This window comes from Callorhinus ursinus, unplaced genomic scaffold (assembly GCF_003265705.2).
Source record: "Callorhinus ursinus isolate GAN/ISIS: 27379988/994484 unplaced genomic scaffold, GSC_fseal_2.0 scaffold36, whole genome shotgun sequence".
Lineage (NCBI taxonomy): Eukaryota > Metazoa > Chordata > Mammalia > Carnivora > Otariidae > Callorhinus > Callorhinus ursinus.
The window spans coordinates 13,153,014-13,178,238 of record NW_027397098.1 but is presented as its reverse complement, the minus strand read 5'-3'; the positions used below and the strand labels follow the sequence as shown (position 1 = coordinate 13,178,238).

The 25,225-nt window shown below is 43.1% G+C and overlaps 1 long non-coding RNA gene across 2 annotated transcripts; it reads left to right on the top strand.

The window, feature by feature from the left end:
• Positions 1-529: 529 nt before the first annotated feature.
• On the top strand, positions 530-18,950 carry LOC112810125 (uncharacterized). 2 transcript variants are annotated; one of them, XR_003204762.1, is made up of 3 exons: positions 530-721; positions 17,913-18,019; positions 18,175-18,950. It is a non-coding gene; the product is annotated as an uncharacterized lncRNA (long non-coding RNA). The 2 variants fall into 2 exon arrangements; XR_003204761.1 differs by lacking the exon at positions 530-721 and adding an exon at positions 11,973-12,379.
• Positions 18,951-25,225: the final 6,275 nt, after the last annotated feature.

The window sequence follows — 25,225 nt, the reverse complement described above, 5'->3', positions numbered from 1 at the left end:
TTTAATCCTCACTTAAGTAAAGTCCCAAACTATTGTTGCTGCTGTTAATTTGCAGATTAGGAAAGTGAGGCTCAGAGAGATTATTTATCTCACCCCAAGTGACACAGAGAGTAAGAAGCAGAGCTGCTTTACTCTAATTCCAGTGCTCTTTGCATGCACACCAGAGAGCTTTCACCCCCAACATCTTACAGAGTAAAGGAAAATGCCTTCTTTATGCTTACACTAGGTTGCAGACATGTCTGAGCTTGCTGGTGAGTTGATAAGACAGGGCAGCTCTCAAATGTCTATTTTTGCAAGTTAATTGCTTGGAGTGAAGGACTTGTCCAGAACTTTATATCTGGGCATCCAGGGAGCCATTAGAATGAGGATGTTTGCACGATGCAATTTTTTACTTTGTCTCATAGACTCTGGCTCATACCCTGTGCAGAGAGAAGACTCAGCAGGAGTTAGTTTAGCTGCATGGGAGCCCATGGCGAAAGAAAGAGGGTGAAGGGCATGACTTCCTCTTTTGAAGAGAACAGTGTGTAGCCTACAGTATACAGCACCTTAAGGGCTGGCACTGTTGGGGGGCATCTAGGAAGAGCGTTTTGGCACAGACCACAGCGGCACCACAAACACCTCGGGACCAGGAGCATGGGTAGGACCGGGCACTGTCCTTCTGTGACTTTTCCAGCAGCGGCCATCAGAGAGAGGCTTGGAGGGGGATGTGACAGCAAAGTCGGTGAGTTTAGGGGAGCACTCCAGAGACTTCTAGAAGTAATCTGAAGTAGGCTGGAAGCTTAGGTCAAACCAGTAAAATTTAAGTTATTACATTCCATCACTCACATTAGTATCTAAAGACTACGGAGATCTGGATGGACTTGAATGTTAAGAGTTTTTATTGAAACATCTTTTTAAGTTTCTCCTGATAGCCTCTACCTTCACAGAGGCACTGGGCAAAATATAAACCCAGCTGATGTCCTGCTCCTGACTTAATAACTGGAGGTTTGGTCCCTCACACAAGCCACTTGTTCTCTGTCCCTTTGGCAATGGGATGAGTTTTTTCTTGCAAGTCATTGCAGCCCTTCATGTCATTCGGCTTCGGGTTGGGCTGCTCCTCAGACATGTCTAAATTCTAGCGATAGATGCATCTTCAGCTCAAGCTATGCTACCCACTAGAGGGGGAAATGAAAGTCTGAAAAAGGATCAGCAACTTACCGTCCATTACGCATCTTACTCTGGAATAAGGAATGTTCACAGGTAGGTGGTTCCTTATTATAGAAAAACCCAGAGCTGCTGATACGAATGCTAAAACGTGGTTCTTCGGTCATGTATGGTGATGATGCCCTAGTGCTATTTGATTTCATGGCACCTTTTCCTGGAGGAGAGTTGCATCCTCCTTCTGTTTTTTGATCTCATCGGGTTCTGTGCTCAGTGTGGAGTCTGGTTGAGATTCTCTCTTTCCCTCTGCCCCTCCCACCTCTCTAAAACAATAAAAAGATAATTTCTGGGAAGATTGTTATAATTTTTGTTCCCCTTGTGAAATTCTGGATACCATGACCCATTGCATAACTAGGTATAAAGACTGAAATTTCGTTCCAAGAGTGAATAACAAAAAAGAATATTTGAAGTGTCAGAAAATAGCTTGTGATCGTGAAGGCTTATTTTGAAATCGTTGAACTGCTAACTCTCTATATTCTAAGCTGTATACTGGTTGCCAAACCTGGTCATTATAGATGTTGGCATCCTTGATACAGAATTTTTCTTATTTTGATACTACCTTTTTATTTTTAAAAATCACTATAGAATATGGTACAGCTTCATTATTGGAGATCAGCAGAAAAAATGGCCATGTAGAAAGTTTGAAGTGTAGGCAACCAGGCCACTGTGCTTTGTGGCATAAGTAACAATTTTCAGTGGCAAGTGTGGAAACTTCCTGTTTCATGTTCATGTTCAACTTGAAGAAAAAATAAAAATATATTACATTGTATTTGAATAGCTCAGGACACACAAGGCTTCATCCAGTCTGGGTCTATGAGATCCAGAGGGTCTCTACCCTCTTGAGGAATTTGCAATATGACCAGGTCTCTGTCCCTTTACAAGAGGTAGGATAACTATCCCAGAAACTTAGTATCTTAGAGATTCCTCATTTTAGAAGTCCCTCCTGCTGCTATATCCTCTCTATTTACCCACTGGCATCATGAAGGATGACAATAGTTTAGAAGTATATATCAGTTACATATTTATTTATTTATTTAAAGATTTTTTATTTATTTATCTGAGAGAGAGAGAGAGAGAGAGAGAGCGCACACACGTATAAACTGGGGGAGCAGCAGAGGGAGAGGGAGAAGCAGACTCCCCGCTGAGCAGGGAGCCCGTTGCGGGCCTTGAACCCAGGACCCTGGGATCATGACCTGAGCTGAAGGCAGACGCTTAACCAGCTGAGCCACCCAGGCGCCCCAAGTTACATATTTAAACACAATGTTTTGTACAATCTTTCAGCATACTTCTGTCCCCCAGCAAGTATCCTTTTGAACAGGGGCTGCTTTTACTCATTTTATTTCTCAGCATCTAATGGGAGAGCAACACACAAGAGAGAGCCAGCCAGTGTCGGTTGAGTGAGTGAAAAAATGAATTCATGCATGAATGAATACATCAACCTAACTTTTCTAAGGGGAAATAATAGAAATGATGAAAGCTATACTGTTCTTAATACTTAAACCTCTTCAGAGAGGTGTGTGCATTCACTCAGCAAATACTTATAGAATCCTGACTAGGTACCAGGCACGATGCAAGAGACGGGAGACAGGGTGGTGGCTTATGGGCTCAGAGGTCTTTGGTGCTGGCCTTGGTAGGAGCTGTCGTGTGCTGTGGTCAGGACAGCTGCTAAGCCTACAACTTGCAGACAGCTGAGTGGATGACGAGAACAGAGAAGCAAGTGTGTGAGATGCTGTGAATACATTCAGATGTAGGCAGGAGAAGTGAGGTAGGTTTCAGAGAGCACAGCGCCGGGAGAGATTTTAATTTTATTTATTGCAAAGTGGGAGAGATGGAGTGTTTCTGAGGGCTGGATGGGGAGGAGTCAAGAAAGCAGAAGAAGTCATTCAAAGTCACGGCTGCACTTGGAGTAGGGAGCGTGACTATAGGAAGAGGAATGGAGGAGGAGGGGGGGAGTCCCTGACGGACACAGGCCGTGGAGATGCAGGAGTGGATGGAGCCAGGAGCCATGCTATTGGAGGAGCAGGTGTCCCCACAGGGGCAGAGGAGTCTAGGAGTGGCACTGTGAACTAAAATGAACCCAACCCCACATTTTCTTTCTAAAGTAGGGAGATGAGTGCTATGCACTGAATCATGTCCCACTCAAAAATCAAGGGTTGAAGCTTTAACTCCCCAGTGGGATGGTGTTTGGAGATGAGACCCATGAGAGCTAATTAGAATTACCTGAGGTCCTCGTGATGGGATTAGTGCCCTTATAAGAAAAGATACAGGGAGAAGTCAGCCATCTAAAGCCAATAAGGAATTCCTGGCCAGAAGCCATCCCTGTGAGCACCTAGACCTTGGGCTACCCATCTCCAGAACCACGAGAAGGAAATGTCTACTATTTAAGCCCCCATGTACGGTATTTTGTTATGGCGGCCTGAGCACTGAGACAATGAGCAAACAATCAGTAGCTTCACCAAGGTCATCACTTGCAGAGTTTTAATGAAGCACCCAGTGAAGGAGGTGGGAACCTGGGATCCATAGGTTATATTTCTGGTGGACACATCATGCCCGCTGTTGTTGTCTGCAGAAGTACACACTCATTCATCACACTTTTCAGATGTGCATATATCCAGGCAAGAAGAAGGAGGGAAGGGAGGGATTCGGAGAAAAAAGGTGAAAGAGAAGGATCCAGGAGTCAGTAATGAGTGCTATTTTCATCTGCACCTCACCTTGCCTCTGCCCTCTGCTCCAAATAGTAGTGCTCACCACCCACCTACTTTGCTGGTTGTCAGGGAAGTGTGTTAGAAATAATGGCTTTGATCTTCTCTGATAAAGGGGTCGTGTTTGCACAAAACACTGTGTTAGCTCAAACGTGGTGAAATTGGCTTTTGCTTTCAATAAGGGCAGAATTGTTAAAGGTAGAAAAGTCTGAGTGGAATGAATTATGCAATTAGGTACCTCTTAACATGACTGAAAAGAACCCAATTTATGTCTCCAGAAAGGAATAGGCAGACTCTGGAAATGAATCCCTAAGCCATATGATGCTGGTCTATTTTTGCCCAATGAGCAAGGAGCTGGGGCTTTGCAAGCAGCTTCCTCGGAGCCTCGCACGGGGAGGCTGCACTGCCGGTCTGAGGAGCGAGCAGAGGAAAACACCAGGGCTTTGGCAAGCACTGCCCTGTTCCTCCTCTAAGGGCCTTCCTCCTGGAACGTGGTTCACGCTGCTGTCAGGGGAGACTTAAAGCAGCTTAACTGGGGTGTCCCCCGTGGCTGAGGGAAAGCCCTGGACAGACATGAAGCCGGCGACCGAGAGCCGGGAGCCATCTGAGAGTAACCTGCTGCAGGAACGTCCCCATCCCACCTGCTGTGAGCCGGGGGTGTGCATCATGAGTCAAACCTTCGAGTGAGGCCTTCCCTCTATGGGGTGGCTGATCCATTGCTAGTCTTCACCTGGGAAATTGCACAGTATTTGTGAATTCCTCTGATCTTATGGCCTCTGAGCAGCGTTATCGAGAGATTCCAATCCATGTAGAAGGCTTAGTGCTTGACTTCAAGGAGCATGCAATATATGTGAGGAAACAAATCACACATATGTGATTGCAAGCTCCACCGTTTAGATTTTAATGATCTTTGGGGTCAATCTTCATGATAAAATATACAGGTTTTAAGTATCATTGGCTATCTTAGTCTGTTTAGGCTGATAAACAGTCTTAGGCTGTTTAGACTGGGGATCTTATTTTTTTTAATGATTAATAAGACTTTCTTTAATGGATCATTTCTTTTTTTTTATTCTGTTATGTTAGTCACCATACATTACACCATTAGTTCTTGATGTGGTGATCCACGATCCATTGTTTTTGTATAACACCCAGTGCTCCATGCAGCACGTGCCCTCCTTAATACCCATCACTGGGCTAACCCATCCCCCCACCCCCCTCCCCTCTAGAACCCTCAGTTTGTTTCTCAGAGCCCATAGTCTCTCATGTTTTTTTCCCCCTCTGATTTATCCCCCTTCAGTTTTCCTTCCTTCTCCTAATGTCCTCCAGGCTACTCTGTATGTTCCAAAATAAGTGAAACCATATGATTGTCTTTCTCTGCTTGACTTATTTCACTTAGCATAGGTCCATATATACAATGGAATATTACTCAGCCATCAGAAAGGGTGAATACCCACCATATGCATCGACATGGACAGACTGGGGGTCTTATTAACAACAGACTTTGTTGTCCACAGCTCTGGAGGCTGGAAGTCCAAGATGAAGGTATCAGCAGATTCAGTGTCTGGTGAGAACCTCTTTCCTGGTCCACACATGGTGTCTTCTCACGCTGTCCTCACATGGTGGGAAAGGGTGAGGGGCTCCATGGGGGCTCTCTTATAAGGGCACTACTCCATTCGTGGGGGCTCCCCCCTCACGACTTCATCACCTCCCAAAGACCCCACCTCCTAACACCGTCACCTTGAGGGTTAGGTGTCAGCGGGTGCATTTGGGGGACACAAACATTCAGTCTATAGCAAAGACCAAGTCATAAAACTCTTAGGATCTCCAGAGCCTCAAGCTTGTCATGCTTCAACCAGAAAATCAGAACCAGTAGGGATTTGTTTCAGGCTAGCAGCTTACTAATGGTGTGTGCTGGTGAAGGACCCTCTGCATTTGATGCCGGGGTTTGACATCCTCAGTGCCCAGTCAGGAGGGAGGGTTGCAAGCAGGCTGGAACCCCTCTAGTTTTGTTTTCTGTACCAACTAATGCTTTCCACCATATGATGTAATTTCCTTATCATATTTGTTATCTATTGACCATCTCCCCCATTAGCATGTAAGCTCTGTGAAATAACAGATTTCCTTTCTTTTGCTCAGTGGTGTGTCTCACACATCTAGAACAGTGCCTGGAACACTATAGGTTAGGTACCCATAAAAATGGATGCATCTATACAAGTGTGTTTAATGAGACAACTTTGTTGATGTACAATGATATAAAAGTACCTGTTGCATAAATGAAAGATAAAAATAAATCCAGTTAGATCATATTACAGAATAGATTCCAAGGCTATGAGTGACAGAGATTTAAATATTGTTGAATATATATAGATATAGATGTAGATACATATATGTTATAAAATATGTAAATTTAAATATGATGTATATAGAATTTAATAGATTTTAATCCTCATGGTAACTCTGTGGGATGGTTTCTATGGGCTCTGTTTTATAGATTAAGAAACAAAGACTCAAATAATTTATGGATTTAACCCTAAATACAGTTTTTAAGTGATAAGGTGAAATTTAGCTGTTATCTCTGTATTTCAAAAGTTGGGTTTTTGTTTAAACCAATTAAATAGGACTTTCTTTTCAGTATGAGGGTTTCTAATTTATTGAGTTCAAATATAAAGAAACAAATAAAGCAAGTTGTTTTCTTGTTTTTGTTGTTTGTTTGTTTTCCAAGAGGGGGAGAGAGGGGTGGGGAGGTGGGGTGAGGAGGAGCAGGAGAGAGAGACTCTTAAGCAGGCTCCACGCCCAATGCGGAGCCTGATACGGGACTCTATCCCACAACCCTGAGATCATGACCCCAGCTGAAATCAAGAGTTGGACATTTAACCAACTGAACCACCCAGGCGTTCCAAGCAAGTTTTGACAGCTCAGGAAGATCCAGAGTTTAGAATGAGTTTTTAAATCTATAATTGTCAGAATTACGACTTCTAAATTTCAGATTCAAAAGTCCTTTTGAATTTCATTTTAATCAGAGAATCTTTAACTTATTAAAACATTCAAACTGTTCTCCAGAATAGTATTATCTGCCCTTTCTAACAAAGAAAACAGGAAGTCCCATTTTAAGAAGTCAAGTCAAAGAGATATTTAAATTGTACTTAGGGAACCCATAAATCACTATTTTTTTATATCTTTTAAAAAAATGATTCTGCTTTTATGGAAATTAAGTAACTCCTAAATGTCAAATTGAGTTCTGCATAGTTTACTGTAGATTTAATTTTTAGTAATTGTTTCACCTTCTGAGTAGCTCACACCAAAGATGTAGAAAATGCATTTTCTTATAAATTATACAGAAATTAAGTATATCTAGATAATTCCTACGTTTTGTATTTTCCAGAACAATTTATGCCTAAACTTAGACTCTTGTAAATTGGTAAAACAAACAAACAAACAAACACAAACAAACAAAAAAAACCCCCAACACCCAGGTCATTTGTCTTATCAAGTCTTGGTGCTTATGGAAAATACTCTTGAGGACAATGTCCACCTGTTGAGTAGCACAGAGGAAGGGTCCGAGGCTCACACACAGACACTACTCACGTGGAGCAAATGTGCTTTGCTAACATAGCGATCTAAATTACTTTCCTCAGAAATGTTCAGGTTCGGAAACTAAAGAAGTTTGCCAAGCTTGGAAATGGGTTGGTCCAAGCATCACAAAAAGACAGACGACACCGAGAAGTGGCAGCTCTGAGAAGGGACACACCCAACAGCATTCGGTAGAACAAAATACTGGCATCTCAACAAGGCAGTGAAAGATAGGAGAATGTGTGTCCCTCTGCGGGGGCCAGATGGTCGAGTACCATGGTGCTCAGATATGTTTGTGCCGTGGAACCCTTCTTCTTGTGTGCTCCTACTTGGTATCCCAAATACAGAAGTGGAGGTAAGACAGGAAATGGGTTTTTCTCTTTCTCCCCTGCTCTCCCAGCCCCTTCCTCCCTCCTTTCCTTTCTTCCTAGACTAAGCTGTTTCATATGCTCAAGCCTCTACCCTTCCCTTGTTATTTTGTTATTTATTGTCCATGGAGATCAGGACTTATGGATGGTGGGGACAGTCATATCAAGCCCAGCCTCTGGATTTCATCTGCAACATCTCGTATTTACGCTATAGCAAGACTGTCATGATTCACTTGGGCAAGTAGTTACACACTCTTTTGTACGGTGGTCAGGCTTACCTTCAAATAGCAGATTCCACACAGCAAATGCAGAAGGAATGAGGAAAATAAAAAAATCACCATTGGACCCTACAGTGACAATCACAGCAGGGATGCACTAATGAACGCTCAAGGCGGTGGGGAAAAACTTTAAGAGAAACAGGATATTTGCATAGTTGCAAGTATCTCCCCTTCAAGTAGTTATTAAATACTGTGGCGATTCTAACATTTGTCCCCAAACACCTGACATCATCTGCAGGAGGTGGAGCCTGATCACCCCCTGGAGGGTGGGCGGCCTGCAGCGACTCTAGTGAATAGAGTATGGAGAAGGGGACACAAAGACTCACAGGAGAAAGGCGACCCACGCTCCCCTCACCTCAACAAGGTTGCCAGCACCACTCATCAGCAGAGTCAATGCCCTGTGCCCCAAATTTTGCGTGATGAGGAGGGCTCTGCACCTCTGAGGGATCCTTCTCCAAACCAAAACCTCAGTCCAGTGAGAAAACAGCAGACAAACCCAAACTGTGGGACGTCTTACAAAACCCCTGACCAGTACTCCCCCAAACTGTCAAGGTCGTCAAAAACAGGGGAGGTCTGATGAGAAATCATCACAAATCAAAGGAGACCCAACGAGTGAACGCCTGTGGTGACCAGGGCCCTCTCTGGAACATCGAAAGAACATTGGAAGAAAAAATGATGAGGTCCTCAAGGGTGCAGATTAGAGTTCTGTACAAATGTTAATTTCTCAGCTTTGATAAATGGACCCTGGTCATGTAAGGTGTAAACATTATGAGGAAATGTGGTCTATCCATACAACAGAATATTACTCAGCCTTAAAAAGGAAAGAGATTCTGGCACATTCTACAACATGGATATAATATCTTTGAGGATATTATGCTGAGTGAAATAAGCCAGCCACAGGAAAAAAAAATTCATAGAAACAGTAAGTAGCATAGTGGATGCCAGGCGCCGGAGTGGGGAAGAAATTGGGAGGTGTTGTTTGATGGGTTCAGAGCTTCAGTTTTGCAAGAGGAAAGTTTCTGCAGATGTGTTGTACAATGATGCCCTGTTAGTGAACACTCTTGAACTGTACACTCAAGAGTGGTTAGGATGATGAATTTAGGTGATGTGTCTTTTACCACACAAATTGAAAAAAAGCCATGTCTCTTCCCAAGGAAACGAGCCAACTTAAAAAGTTCTAAAGTTCTCTTGCTTCTTCCCCTTCTATACTGTGGAAGATAGATAAATAAAAATCTTGGAGACAAATTATCCCACTCTGCCAGGAGGAAGAACCGCACATCCTCTGCCTTGAGTTCCTGTTGAGTTTCTTATATTCCAGAATAATAGGAATAGCAAAACCCTCTTTGTTTGTGTTCAGTTCTGCAGCTGTGTATTGTGTTTGGGGCTTTGGCGGTTTGCTATTCTTTTCAACAAAGCTGACTTTGCCTTCTTGTCAACACCTGGGGCACCTACAGTGCTGATGCCTCGACCAGATACTTCCTGTTTTTCATATTTGCTCTGTTGTCCTTATTTCACCGTGGACAGCGCGGCTTTTCCATCTCTGATCCCATTATCCAAGGACGCGTAAGCTCTGTTGTAGGTTTCTCCTTTGTCATGGAAGGTGCGTGGTATGGAATGGTGGCAGCATTCGGTGCTTCTAGGCGTATAAATGACGGGAAGCAGATACAGCATAAAAATAACCATCTATGTCCCAAATGTCCGCACAGAAGTAACACGACCAAGAGACCGAAATGTTTGTAGTTGGGATATCTAAATAAAAATATCCCATCTCTCTGTTTCTCCCAGATAGTAGAGTTTTCATATTGTGGAACATCAGGTGTCAGAGGGCGAGGGCCCTCCGTTGGCCTCTCCTCAGGAGTTGGCTCTGATGCCGGCCCCTCACCCCCCCCCCAGCTGCTCACACCAGAACCTGGGGTGTCCTGGGGCTCTGTGAGTCCTTCCCTCCCACGGCCGGCTGGTGGCCAATTCCGGTAGCATGACCGTGTGGCTCTCCCTGTGCACTCCTTGTCGCCGCTGTGTCCACCTGCATTTGGTTACCATCAGGGTATGGTCAACGGCCTCCCCGCTGCCCCCAGTCCCATGTCCTCGCCGTCCCACCGAAATCCAAGCCGGTCTCCTTGGGGAGCCACGACAGTCTCCCTAGAAGAGAGATTTGGTCTGGTCCATGCACTTCTTCAAACATTCCATTGCGTTCCCTGTATCTCTCCGCAAGACTGGGGTGAGACAGGCAAGTGCCCTACTAAGCCAATAGTCTTGCAACCCTCAAATCTATGTCCTTTAAAGCTTGTTCAACATTGGTTTCATGAGGCTGACAGAAAGTGTTGCTGTTTTTCTTTTTAACAAAGATTATCACTGTTTTGAATACAGTAAGGGATTCACTACATGCACTGAATATTAACACAACGATAGTCTTACTGAATTGTGTTTCGTTCTGCAGCATTCCTATATTCAACACACCAGCCACCACGTTTCTCTAGTGCCCTTTTTCTAAATTCTATTTTTATTTATGGCATGCCCTGCAGTTGCCAGAACAAGGCATCACAAGGATGTTGCTGACAGCTCGGTCTGCGCCCGCTGAGACTGGGTCAGCGGCATTCATCCAAACCCTTCTCCATCAAGGTCGTGGGTGGCTTCATGGGTGGCAGCAACACATTTCCCCAGTTTCATATGGTGGAAAATGGAGGAGCCTGGAGTTAGCAGACAGCCTGTCTGCAGCTTATCCCAAAGATTGTTTCCTGGAACAGCTGCTCCCCTGGTCCTCTCTGTAACCGGCCTCCAGCCTTTAGGGTAGGCTCCCGACCCCTGCTGGGAGCACAGCACCCTCATCCACACTGAGCCAGCTCTGTGTCTCCACCGGCCTTCCTGGGCCCCGTTTTGTTCTGTGTCCCAGGCCAGTGCAACTGCTTGAAGCCTCAACAAGAGCCGAGTGCTCCCCCCTTGAATTCCTCCCACTGCCCGGCACAGGGAGCCCCTGCTCTATCTTGATGAGTCCTGTGCACGCCTCACCCATCTCGTGGGATGGGAGCCCACGAACGCTGTGTAACTAGGGGATGTGTCATGGAGGGGCCACGTAGTGACGTGTGGAGAGGGTGAGGTGGCCGACAAGCGGCGGGGAAGCACGGGGTCAACACTGTGAGGGAACATGGGTGCCAGCACCCCACAACCTCCTCCTCCCACCCCCAGATCTTCTGCCCCTGCCTTCCCTGGGGGCTCCACCAGAAGCCACATGGCTGAGCTCCCCAGGGCAAGCACAGGACGGAGAAAGATGCAGGGGTTTATCTGGTGGACAAATATCACCCATCACGTTTTAGATCAAGTATAATTTCCATAATGCCTGTCTGTTTCCACCGGGCAGCAGGCACTCCCTCCATGTCTTCCCATCACCACAACTTACAAAAAGGGGCTGTGTGATTGCAAACTTGTCGGTCTCCTCCCTGGATGGTGAGTTCCTCCAGGGAAGGGCTGCCTTTTGTGTGCCCTTGGCTTTAGGGCTTTCTTTCTGATTTAGTCTGATGGCACTCTCTCTGCCATCAGACTGCTCCTCCAGAGCTCAGGGCTGGGGGAGCTCACACATCTGAAGACTCACGGTATAGGACAGCTGGGAAATGGACACGCCATCAAGTGGTTATTTGAATAGAGTCTTACAAGGAAGGAATTCTTTTCTTTACAAAACAAAGTGTGAAAACAAGCTTTAAGAGCTCTTATAGAAAAGTACCATAAATAATTTATATGTAGAATCATTTTTGTTGTTGAGAATTACTTTAGAGATCACGTGTGTTGTATTTTTATACCCCCTTCTTAATATTCAAAATCCATATGGGCACTCACCTGTTATCATTCCCTGCCCATGAATTCCTATCAAATAGTTCCCTATGCTTCTTCTCATTTGAGTCTAGACTGGTTTACTTCCTGGCTCCTTTATGGTGTATCCTCATCGTTTCATATGATGAAATTCATTATGATTCATTAAATTTGCTCATAAAAAGAGCTTGATATCCCCCTGGGGCAAGTTCATTAAGAGAATCTCTTTGGTTCAATTATGAATCATTTTTTCCCTGAATCCAAAGGCAGCTCCTAAGATGCAACCGTGAGCAAGGAGTCCTCACGTGGCAGATTTGGGAATCCAGCAGCCAAAAATCAGGGCCTGCACAGCAATTTCTGAATAAAAATATCACTGTGGGAGAGGGAGCGCCATATGGCTGTCTGGTGGTGCTCTATGCTCGGCGTCAACTGAATTTCCAAGGACCGACTTGCACAGAAGGTAATTATGCCCTTGCACACTGTGCTGGGATGTGTCACACCGGGACTCTGAGGGGCTGGGGATGCAGTTGCCCATAGATCAGAGTGAGCCTGCTTTGTTATTACCCATTGAAGGATCACGGACGCTTCCCTCCAGAAAGCCACAGTTTGGAAGATAAAAATTTAGATCTAAGACATTTCTCCTGTATCACCCTTTCTTCCAAAATTAAAGGGAATTCCCCTCTCTGAGTTGGCGTTTCATTGCTGTTTCCATCTGGTGGTCTCTCTCCTTCACACAGTGAGCGAAGAAGGACATTTCCCCAGTTCCTTCCCAGATGACTTCAGGAGTGTTATAGATAATGACAGAGTTTACGCTCTCACCGAAGGGAAAGAAAGAGCTGGTTTTCAGAACACATTTCAGGAGAGGGTCTCTGGGTGTTATCTACATGCTATTTCTGCAACTGGTCTCCACTTGAAAAATATTTGTAGCCTTGACAATATTTTCACACTTAGTGAAAAATACACCATTTGCCCCTTGCCAAGTGCGTCCCATTTCTGAATCAGGTTATTTATTCATCTGATTTAGCAGCTGCCAGCACAATGGCAGGATGCAGAGGGAGGGGAGATGCTGTTCAGAGTCACAGGATGTGGTGCCCCAGGGCAGGGAGCGTGCCCCCCTCCTCGCCCCCCGCAGGAACAGAGCAGAGAGGCTGGGAAGGAACAGCCTTCCAGCCTTCCAGCAGAAGGGAAGGGGTGTCCCCTCCATTGTGGTTCTCTGCAGTCTCCTCTCTTCCTGCTCTTCCTGCTCCCGGCTCTCAGCTAAGGCAGGGGTGAGGGCAGGAGGGTCTGGGGACCCACCCAGCCCCGCACTCACTGTCCTCTGGACCCTCCCATCTTGGGTCCTCTCTGCTCAGAGCCGCCGCCCAGGTAGAAAAGGGCACGCCCTGAGACACGGGGAGAGTTTCGGTTAATAATTTAGTCCCAGTTGCAGACTTGGAGTGCATCAAAAGTAAAATAAGTGACCAAAATATTTTCCCAGAAGGGTCACTTAAGACAGACGAGTTAGACCCTATGCAAAGAATTCACTGTGAAGCCATCTCTTCCACTCCTCCTGAAAATAAAAGTTACTTATCTGTGTTTTGTAAATAAACTAAATTATTTTCTCTCTTAAAATTCTCTTTTTGATTTTGTTTAACAGCTTTATTGAGATATCACTGACATATACAATTTTGTGTTTTTAAGGTGTAAGACGTGATATTTGATATTTGCATATACTGGGACATGATCACCACCATCAATATAATTAACACACCCATCACCGCACATAGTTACCATTTCTGTGTGTGTGTGTGTGTGTGTGTGTGTGTGTGTTATGAGAAGAGTCCGTCTAAGATCTTCAAGTACACACTCAGTGCGTTAACTAGAGTCACCATGCAGGACATTAGGTCCCGAACTTATTACCTGGTAACTGGAAGTTTGTGCCCTCTGACCAGCGTGTCCGCATGCCCCCACCCCAGACCCTGGCAACCACCATTCTCCTCTCTGCTCCTCTGAGTTTGGTTTAGATCCCACATAGAAATGAGCTCCTGCAGTGTTAGTGTTTCTGCATCTGGCTTATGTCACTTAGCATTATAATCCTCCAGGTCCATTTATGTTGTCACAAACGGTGGGATTTCCTTGTTTTTAACCTTTAATAAACTTTGAGGTTGTGAAATGAGAGGGTTGGGGCAGAGGAATAATTATCTTTGATCTGATTAACTTTTATAGGCACTATTGGTGTCATTCCCGTGGCTGTTCCCATCTGTTGCTTCTAACATGATTAATTTTTATACTTTGTATTCAGGAATAATTATAGAGTAAGAGGAAGTTGTAAAAATAGTTTTGGAGAGTCTCAGGTCCCCTTAACCCACCTTCCCCCCATGACATAGTCTTAACAAGAGTGCAGTTCAAGTTCAAAACCAGGATACTGGCACGGCGCATCGCTGGGAACCAGACCATGCAGACTTTATACAATGCTCCCCATTTTTCACATGTGTGCATGCGTCTGTGTGTATGGGGCGGGGAGGGCCCATGTAGCTTTATCCCTGGAATGGATTTCTGTAAGTACCACCCTGATCAAAATGCAGAGTCTTTTCATCCTCCTCACAGAATAGCTCTCTCAAGCTGCTCCTTTGTCCCACACCACAGCCCCACCCCTGTCCCACCAACCTGTTCTTCATCTCTAGGGCCATTTAAAGAATGCTTCAGAAATGGAACCATACAGGATGGTACCCATTTTCCACCAAGCATAATGCCTTAGTGTCCATCCAAGTTGCTGTATGTATTACAAAGTTTGTTCCTTTTTATTGCTAAACAGCATTCCATCCTAGCACAAACCACAGTTGGGTGACGTTTCACCCATCGAAAAAAAATTGGTCTTGTTTCTAGATGTTTTTTCTATTAGGGAGAAAACTGCTATGAGCATTCATGCACAGGTTTGTTTTTTTGATGTTTGTTTGTTAGTTTTTTGGTGCACATAAGTTTTGATTTCTCCAGGGTAGATGTCCAAGAGTAAGATTGCTGGTTTATAGGGAAGTGTGTTTCGTGTTACAAAACCCTGCCAGACCACCTCCTGGAGTAGTCACACCATGGTCCTTCCACCAGCAACAAGTGACGGACCCAGTGTCTGCCTCCTTGCCAGCACGTGGTGCTACCCCTGCCTGTTATTTTCGGTGTCCTACTGGGTCACGGGGAGTGACATCGCACTGTGCTTTTCAGTTTGCACATCTCCAAAGGCTGATGGTGTTGAACATCATTTCATACCTATTTGCTACCAGTATCTGCTGTTTATGTCTTTGCCCGATTCCTAACTGGGTCACTTGTGTTTTTATTGCGGAGATTTGAGAATTCTTCAGACATTTTGGATACAAGTCCTCTCTCAGGTATGTGGTTTGCAAATTGTATCCCCCAGCCTGAGGCTTGTCTTTTCATGCTCTTCACAGGAATTTTCACAGTGTGAAAATTTTTAATTCTGATGAAATCCACTTTATTAATTTTGGGGTGGGGCTTCATGCTGTACTAGCCAGGCCTAAGAACTCTGTGCCCAGACCTAGATCCTGAAGATTGTCCCTACTTTTCTTTTTTTTCTTTTTTTTTTTGAAAGAGACAGAGAGAGAGATTGAGTGCGCACTTGAGCAGGGGGAGGGGCAGAAGGAGAGGAAGAGAGAGAATCTCAAGCAGAGCCCAACACGTGGCTTAATCTCACGATCCTGAGAACATGACTTGAGCTGAAATCAAGAGTTGGGTGTTTAACTAACTGAGCCACCTAGGTGCTCTAGTTAATTGGAATTTAAATAAAAGCTTTAAAAAAAAGAAAGAAAAACTATCTTTCCTCCATTAAGTTGCTTTGGATTGTCTGTGTGGATCTACCGTTGGCTCTTTACTCTGTGCCATTGGTGTCTGTGTCTGTCCCTCCACCCACACGACACTGGTTCTGCAGCTGGTTAGGGAGTCTTGAATCGGAGTGATGTGCATGGCTTCATTCTTCCTCAAAATTGTCTTAGCTGTTCTAGTTTATCTTTCCATGTCAGTTTTAGAATAAACTTTTCTGTATCTACACAGCATTGTGTTGAGATTAGGAATTGCAGAGACCATGTGGGGGCAACACGGTATCTTTACTAGGTTGAATCTTCTGATCCCTGAACACAGCATGGTTTGCCACTTATTCAGATCTTCCTTGGTTTGTAATATGATTTTTAATTACACAGAGCTCTTCTGTTTTCATAGATAGGTTGAAATTCAGGAAATTCTTTTTTCTTAAAGATTTTATTTATTTATTTGACAGAGAGAGACACAGCGAGAGATGGAACACAAGCAGGGAGTAGTGGGAGAGGGAGAAGCAGGCTCCCCACGGAGCAGGGAGCCCGATGTGGGGCTCGATTCCAGGACCCTGGGATCATGACGTGAGCTGAAGGCAGACACTTAACAACTGAGCCACCCAGGTGCCCGAAATTCAGGAAATTCTTGGTAATGGCCTTGGAATTATACATGGTGATGTGCTAGAGCCAGGTCACCCCAACTCATGAGGGCCAATTGTGCACATTTCTTTCCAGTTCTTAGGTCCATGATGTCACCATGGTAGCTTGAGGTTGGCCATGGACAATGGACAAATGGACAGGGGACAAGTACTTCCCCTCTGCTTTTTGGAGGGCATTGTTGAAGGAGGGTGAGAAACTAAATTTAAGAGTATCCCTCTAGTGGAAAATCATCTGAGATTCAGACACTGGATCAATTTGAGCCAAAAATTCTCTCTAGTACATAGCCATATTATGTTAGGAATTCTTGAATTCAGATGGCCAAAGACTTAACTTAAGCTTGTATTCACTTCGGAAGTAGCAATTTGTTAGAAAGATTTGTAATTACACAAGGGCAAATGGGTCCTAGTAAAGATATAGCCACAATTACTCATCCTTCCCTCATCAAATAAAACCTTAATCATAGCCCTATTGATTGCCAAAAGTAATCCTGTTGGCTAAAATTAGATCTTTTGATATTAACACACATTGAGCTGTTTGGTCATTTAGGTGGTAATTTTGATCCCCATAGGAAGTTTGGAAATGGAGAGATTTGCTCATTCAGTGAGAGAAGGTAAGCTGCCACACCTCCTCTCCTCCCTTGGCAAGCCTGTGAGCACTTGGCTCAGATACTACAGACCTAATGATTTGGAATCAGCCTCCCACCCCCATGTTTGAACTCAGGCTCTAATGGCTTCTCTGGTCTTTGACTTTAATAAATCTCTTTATTCATTTTTATTATATATATTTTTTCATTATTACAACAGTCATGCTGTAACTCCAAAATATGCTCAGAGCTTTCAAAATATTGGGAAAGACTAACAGGATACTTTGCCTGAGCTCTTACTTCAAGGATCCAGAAACAGTAACTATTAACATTCACATGCATCATACTTCTAGTCTTCCTTCTCTATGCTAGGTTATAATTATTCAACTGTCTTGTTTTCCCCTTTATTGCTATTTTCCCCTCAGAAATATGACCTCACTTTTTCACTTAACAACATTTTGTAAATACTGTTCTTTGTCATAAAATAATGTTGTATGTGGACACAGAGAGACATAGTAATAGCTGCAAATGTGTGGAGTGGTGAGCAAGAAGCAATGGACAAAACCCTCCCTGGGTCTGACAATAAAGTAAGAGGATGTTGCATTAAAATGTAGTAGGAAAGACTATCACCAAATTTTGGCAAAGAATTCTCTGAGGCTATGATTCTGTTTAAGACACAAGAAGTATCTGGATTAAAAATTTAAAAAGTGAGAGGTGGAAGAAAGGGTTTGCGTGGAACTAGGGGGAGCCGCAGAGTTTTTGTTCAGAAGTGTTTATCGTGACGGATAGTTTATCATGTTGGGTCAAGAGGGAACCAGTTTATCTTGGACGTGTCTAATACAATGCAGCCTGGGGGCCAGAGAGGAAACCGGACAGCCTTTCAAGGTCCCTCCGAACCTGTGATTCTGTGATTAGTTGAATAATTGCTCTAAATTGTAATTATTTTTCCCCTTCAGGGTAGGCAGTATGCATGAAGGCAGTTGTGGAGAAATATGAACAGTGCACACTCCAGCGGGTCACTGGGGCCCTGGGATTCGCCTACTGAGATCTGCCCGGAGTCAGGGTATGTTGTTAAGCAACTTCATTTCGGATCACATCATCCATGGCACCCTTACCAGCCCGCCTTTACCCGATCAATAATTGGTAGTTTACATATAACAATATTAAAATGTTACAGAGTCTTTGGTAATTATTGTCTTCATTATTATAATTATCTAGCAAAAACAGTATCTGGAGAGAAAGCTTTCCCTTGGACACAGCTTAGTACTGGATGGCTATGAACCGGGCCATGAATTGATGAGGATAGAGATGAAGCCGGCCTGGAATTTGCTACACATCCGCCCAATACCCCACCTCTCTCTGCCATAAGACGGCCCATCACAGGCCCTGGGTTCCTCCTCATTTTCTTCAATCTTTGCTCTATTTATAGTTGAGGACCCTCCATTTGCCCCTGTTGAAATACATTAGTTGCTCTAAACGCGATGTCCCCCATGTGGGTGGAGGGGGTTGACATCCACAACTGCAGAGCACAGTCGTGGGAACCTGAGCATCCTGGCTGGAGAACTACCTGACGGACCAGAAGGGGAGTAATGACACGATGCACAACACAACTGCAGGAAGGGGTCAGAGTGCTCACGGATCAGATGTTCCAGAGAAAGAACAGAAACCTACCCACAGGAGCTGGTGGTGGCCTATGACCTGAGGACGGCTCTGGTGGGTCTCTTTCCAATAACGAACACTGGGCCGGTGGATGATACTTGCTATACATATATGTACATACACACATGTATACACATATATACATATGCCTTGATAAGTGGTATAACCATTTTATATCAATTGAATTTTGCTTCTTTTAATGATTGTATGGGATATGATGTCACTCTTCCCACGGCATATGTGTTTTGAGTTTCTCCTAATGTTAGAGAGTTTTGCATAGGGTACTGAAAATCTCTCTTGCTCAGTCTTCCTTGGGAAAAAGTGCTCAGTCAGAAGACTAATCATTGTCTCTCTGGTTCCCCAGAGTATGGGCTCCTTCTGGGGTCAAGCAGTTCCCAGACCGCCTGCACTGAGCCTAGGGCTCTGATCCCATGGCGTTATCCACTGTTCCCAGCTCCCCTCACCCATAACTACCCTCCCTACAACCTTGACACAGCTGGAGAGCAAACAGATGAATGAACGATACCAAGTGGATGATATGAAATCCTACCTGGGTGACTCCAACCCACACAAATTTCATCTTTCTTGAGACATCAGTTTCCTGTTATATGTAATACTCCATGGACTCTTTATTCCCCTACATTTAACAATGCACTATAAACTATCTTTTTTTTAAATTTTTTTATTGTTATGTTAATCACCATATATTACATCATTAGATTTGATGCAGTGTTGTTAATCACCATATATTACATCATTAGATTTGATGCAGTGTTCCATGATTCATTGTTTGTTCATAACACCCAGTGATCCAAGCAGAACGTGCCCTCCTCAATACCCATCACCAGGCTAACCCATCCCCCTACCCCCCTCCCCTCTAGAACCCTCAGTTTGTTTTTCAGAGTCCATCATCTCTCATGGTTCGTCTCCCCCTCTGACATACTCCCCTTTTCTTCCTCTCCTGTTATCTTATTCTTTTTCTTTTTTCTTAAAATATGTTGCGTTATTTGTTTCAGAAGTACAGATCTGTGATTCAACAGTCTTGCACAATTCACAGCACTCACCGTAGCACATACCCTCCCCAATGTCTATCACCCAACCACCCCATCCCTCCCACCCCCAACCATTCCAGTAACACTCAGTTTGTTTCCTGAGATTAAGAATTCCTCATATCAGTGAGGTCATGTGATACATGTCTTTCTCTGATTGACTTATTTCACTCAGCATAACACCCTCCAGTTCCATCCACGTCGTTGCAAATGGCAAGATCTCATTCCTTTTGATGGCTGCATAATATTCCATTGTGTATATATACCACCTCTTCTTTATCCATTCGTCTGTCAATGGGCATCTTGGCTCTTTCCACAGTTTGGCTATTGTGGACATTGCTGCTATAAACATTGGGGTACACGTACCCCTTCGGGTCCCTACATTTGTATCTTTCTGGTAAATACCCAGTACTGCAATTGCTGGATCGAACGGTAGCTCTAATTTCAACTGTTTGAGTAACCTCCATACTGTTTTCCAGAGGGGTTGCACCAGCTTGCATTCCCACCAACAGTGTAGGAGGGTTCCCCTTTCTCCACATCCCCGCCAACATCTGTCGTTCCCTGACTTGTTCATTTTAGCCATTCTGATGGGTGTGAGGTGGTATCTCATTGAGGTTTTGATTTGGATTTCCCTGATGCCGAGCGATGTTGAGCATTTTTTCATGTGCTTGTTGGCCATTTGGATGTCTTCTTTGGAGAAATGTCTGTTCATGTCTTCTGCCCATTTCTTGATTGGATTATTTGTTCTTTGGGTGTTGAGTTTGATAAGTTCTTTATAGATTTTGGATACTAGCCCTTTATCTGATATGTCATTTGCAAATATTTTCTCCCATTCTGTCAGTTGTCTTTGGTTTTGTGGACTGTTTCTTTTGCTGTGCAAAAGCTTTTCATTTTGATGAAATCCCAATAGTTCATTTTTGCCCTGGCTTCCCTTGCCTTTGGCGATGTTTCTAGGAAGAAGTTGCTGCGGCTGAGGTCGAAGAGGTTGCTGCCTGTGTTCTCCTTTAGGATTTAGAAGGACTCCTGTCTCACGTTTAGGTCTTTCAACCATTTGGAGTCTATTTTTGTGTGTGGTGTAAGGAAATGGTCCAGTTTCATTCTTCTGCATGTGGCTGTTCAATTTTCCCAACACCATTTGTGGAAGAGACTGTCTTTTTGCCATTGGATATTCTTTCCTGCTTTGTCAAAAATAAGTTGACCATAGAGTTGAGGGTCCATTTCTGGGCTCTCGATTCTGTTCCATTGATCTATGTGTCTGTTTTTGTGCCAGTATCATACAGTCTTTATGATGACAGCTTTGTAATAGAGCTGGAAGTCCGGAATTGTGATGCCGCCAGCTTTGCTTTTCTTTTTCAGTATTCCTCTGGCTATTCGGGGTCTCTTCTGGTTCCATACAAATTTTAGGATTATTTGTTCCATTTCTTTGAAAAAAGTGGATGGTATTTTGATGGGGATTGCATTGAATGTGTAGATTGCTCTAGGTAGCATTGACATCTTCACAATGTTGATTCTGCCAATCCATGAGCATGGAACGTTTTTCCATTTCTTTGTGTCTTCTTCAATTTCTTTCATGAGTATTTTATAGTTTTCTGAGTACAGATCCTTTGCCTCTTTGGTTAGATTTATTCCTAGGTATCTAATGGTTTTGGGTGCAATTGTAAATGGGATAGACTCCTTGATTTGTCTTTCTTCTGTCTTGTTGTTGGTGTATAGGAATGCCACTGATTTCTGTGCATTGATTTTATATCCTGCTACTTTACTGAATTCCTGTAGGAGTTCTAGCAGTTTTGGGGTGGAGACTTTTGGGTTTTCCACATACAGTATCATATCATCTGCAAAGAGTGAGAGTTTGACTTCCTCTTTGCTGATTTGGATGCCTTTGATTTCTTTTTGTTGTCTGATTGCTGTGGCTAGGACTTCTACTACTATGTTGAATAGCAGTGGTGAGAGTGGACATCCCTGCCGCGTTCCTGACCTTAGGGGAAAGGCTCTCAGCCTTTCCCCATTGAGAATGATATTCGCTGTAGGTTTTTCATAGATGGCTTTTATGATATTGAGGTATGTACCCTCTATCCCTATACTCTGAAGAGTTTTGATCAAGAAAGGATGCTGTACTTTGTCAAATGCTTTTTCTGCATCTATTGAGAGGATCATATGATTCTTGTTCTTTCTTTTGTTAATGTATTGTATCACGTTGATTGATTTGCGGATGTTGAACCAGCCTTGCAGCCCAGGAATAAATCCCACTTGGTCGTGGTGAATAATCCTTTTAATGTACTGTTCGATCCTATTGGCTAGTATTTTGGTGAGAATTTTTGCATCCATGTTCATCAAGGATATTGGTCTGTAATTCTCTTTTTTGATGGGGTCTTTGTCTGGTTTGGGGATCAAGGTAATGCTGGCCTCATAAAATGAGTTTGGAAGTTTCCCTTCCATTTCTATTTTTTGGAACAGTTTCTGGAGAATAGGTATTAATTCTTCTTTAAATGTCTGATAGAATTCCCCTGGGAAGCCATCTGGCCCTGGGCTTTTGTTTCTTGGGAGATTTTTGATGACTGTTTCAATTTCCTTAGTGGTTATAGGTCTGTTCAGGTTTTCTATTTCTTCCTGGTTCAATTTTGGTAGTTGATACATCTCTAGGAATGCACCCATTTCTTCCAGGTTCTCTAATTTGCTGGCATAGAGTTGCTCATAATATGTTCTTATAATTGTTTGTATTTCTTTGGTGTTGTTTGTGATCTCTCCTCTTTCATTCATGATTTTGTTGATTTGGGTCATTTCTCTTTTCTTTTGGATAAGTGTGCCCAGGGGTTTATCAATCTTGTTAATTCTTTCAAAGAACCAGCACCTAGTTTCGTTGATCTGTTCTGCTGTTCTTTTGGTTTCTAGTTCATTGATTTCTGCTCTGATCTTTATGATTTCTCTTCTCCTGCTGGGTTTAGGCTTTATTTGCTGTTCTTTCTCCAGCTCCTTTAGGTGTAGGGTTAGGTTGTGTATTTGAGACCTTTCTTGTTTCTTGAGAAAGGCTTGTATTGCTCTATACTTTCCTCTCAGGACTGCCTTTGCTGTATCCCAAAGATTTTGAACAGTTGTGTTTTCATTTTCATTGGTTGCCATGAATTTTTTTAATTCTTCTTTAATTTCTTGGTTGACCCATTCATTCTTTAGTAGGATGCTCTTTAGCCTCCATGTATTTGAGTTCTTTCCGACTTTCCTCTTGTGGTTGAGTTCTAGTTTCAAAGCATTGTGGTCTGAAAATATGCAGGGAATGATCCCAATCTTTTGGTACCGATTGAGACCTGATTTGTGACCTAGGATGTGATCAATTCTGGAGAATGTTCCATGGGCACTAGAGAAGAATGTGTATTCCGTTGCTTTGGGATGGAATGTTCTGAATATATCTGTGAAGTCCATTTGGTCCAGTGTGTCATTTAAAGTCTTTATTTCCTTGTTGATCTTTTGCTTAGATGATCTGTCCATTTCAGTCAGGGCGTTGTTAAAGTCCCCCACTATTATTGTATTTTTTCAATGTGTTTCTTTGCTTTTATTATTAATTGCCTTATATAATTGGCTGCTCCCATGTTCGGGGCATAGATATTTACAATTGTTATTTCTTCTTGTTGGATAGACCCTTTCAGTAGGATATAGTGTCCTTCCTCATCTCTTATTACAGTCTTTGTTTTAAAATCTAGTTTGTCTGATATAAGGATTGCCACCCCAGCTTTCTTTTGGTGTCCATTAGCATGGTAAATGGTTTTCCACCCCCTCACTTTCAATCTGGGGGTGTCTTTGGGTCTAAAATGAGTCTCTTGCAGACAGCATATTGATGGGTCTTGTTTTTTAATCCAATCTGATAGCCTGTGTCTTTTGATTGGGGCATTGAGCCCATTTACATTCAGGGTAACTATTGAAAGGTATGAATTTAGTGCCATTGTATTACCTGTAAGGTGACTGTTAACTGTCTGTTGTCTGTGTTCGTTTCTGCTCTTTGCTGCTTTTAGGTTCTCTCTTTGCTTAGAGGACCCCTCTCAATATTTCTTGGAGGGCTGGTTTCGTGTTTGCAAATTTCTTTAGTTTTTGTTTGTTTTGGAAGCTTTTTATCTCTCCTTCTATTTTCAATGATAGCCTAGCTGGATATAGTATTCTTGGCTGCATATTTTTCTCGTTTAGTGCTCTGAAGATATCTTGCCAGTCCTTTCTGGCCTGCCAGGTCTCTGTGGATAGGTCTGTTGCCAATCCAATGTTTCTACCATTGTAGGTTACATATCTCTTCTCCTGAGCTGCTCTCAGGATTTTCTCTTTGTCTCTGAGACTCGTAAGTTTTACTATTAGATGTCGGGGTGTTGACCTATTATTATTGATTTTGAGAGGGGTTCTCCTTGCCTCCTGGATTTTAATGCCTGTTTCCTTCCTCACATTAGGGAAGTTCTCTGCTATAATTTGCTCCAATATACCTTCTGCCCCCCTCTCTCTCTCTTCTTCTTCTGGGATCCCAATTATTCTAATATTGTTTCGTCTTATCGTATCACTTATCTCTCGAATTCTGCCCTCGTGATCCTGTAGGTGTTTCTCTCTCTTTTTCTCAGCCTCTTTATTTTCCATCATTTGGTCTTCTATATCGCTGATTCTCTCTTCTGCCTCATTTATCCTAGCAGTTAGTGCCCCCATTTTTGATTGCACCTCATCAATAGCCTTTTTGATTTCGATTTGGTTAGATTTTAGTTCTTTTATTTCTCCAGAAAGGGTTTCTCTAATAACTTCCACTCTTTTTTCAAACCCAGCTAGTATCTTTAAAGTCATGATTCTGAACTCTAGGTCCGACATCGTACTAATGTCCGTATTGAGTAGGTCCCTGGTTGACGGTACTACCTCTTGTTCTTTTTGCTGAGGTGATTTCTTTCGTCTTGTCATTTTGTCCAGAGGAGAATAGATGAATGAGAGAACAAAATGCTAACAGGTTTAAAACGTCCCCAGCAAATATACTGTATACAAATCAGGAAAGACCTGAAACCAGGGGAAAAGAAAGGGAAAGAAAGAAAAAAGAAAGAGAAAAAAAAAAAGAAAAAAAAAGATAAAAACAAAAACAAAACAATACAAAAAAAGCAGAATATGATCAAATATGATCAGGCTAGTGCATAGATCAGTGCCACACACTAGATTTTGGGCGTATTTTGGTCTGTTAGAAAAAAGTGCCTCCTAAAATTTTAAAGGAAGAAAGACATATATGTACAAAATAAGGGTTGATACAATGAAGGGATGGAAGATGACTGTAAAGATGAAAATTATAAAAGATTTTATAAAAGGACTTGGTAAGATAAGTTGTTTGAAAAAAGAAAGAAGATTTAAGAAAAAAAAAAAAAAGGAAAAAGGGAGAGAATGTGATCAGGCAGGAGACTAGAACAAAGCCATACACTAGTGATTTAGGGTATCTTTTGATCTGTTAGAAGAAACTCTACCTCAAAATTTTAAAGAGAGAACAACTTATATATATATGCCAAAAATAAGGGTAACTACTATGAAGGGATAAAATATGACTCTAAAAATGAAAAATGAAAAATGTT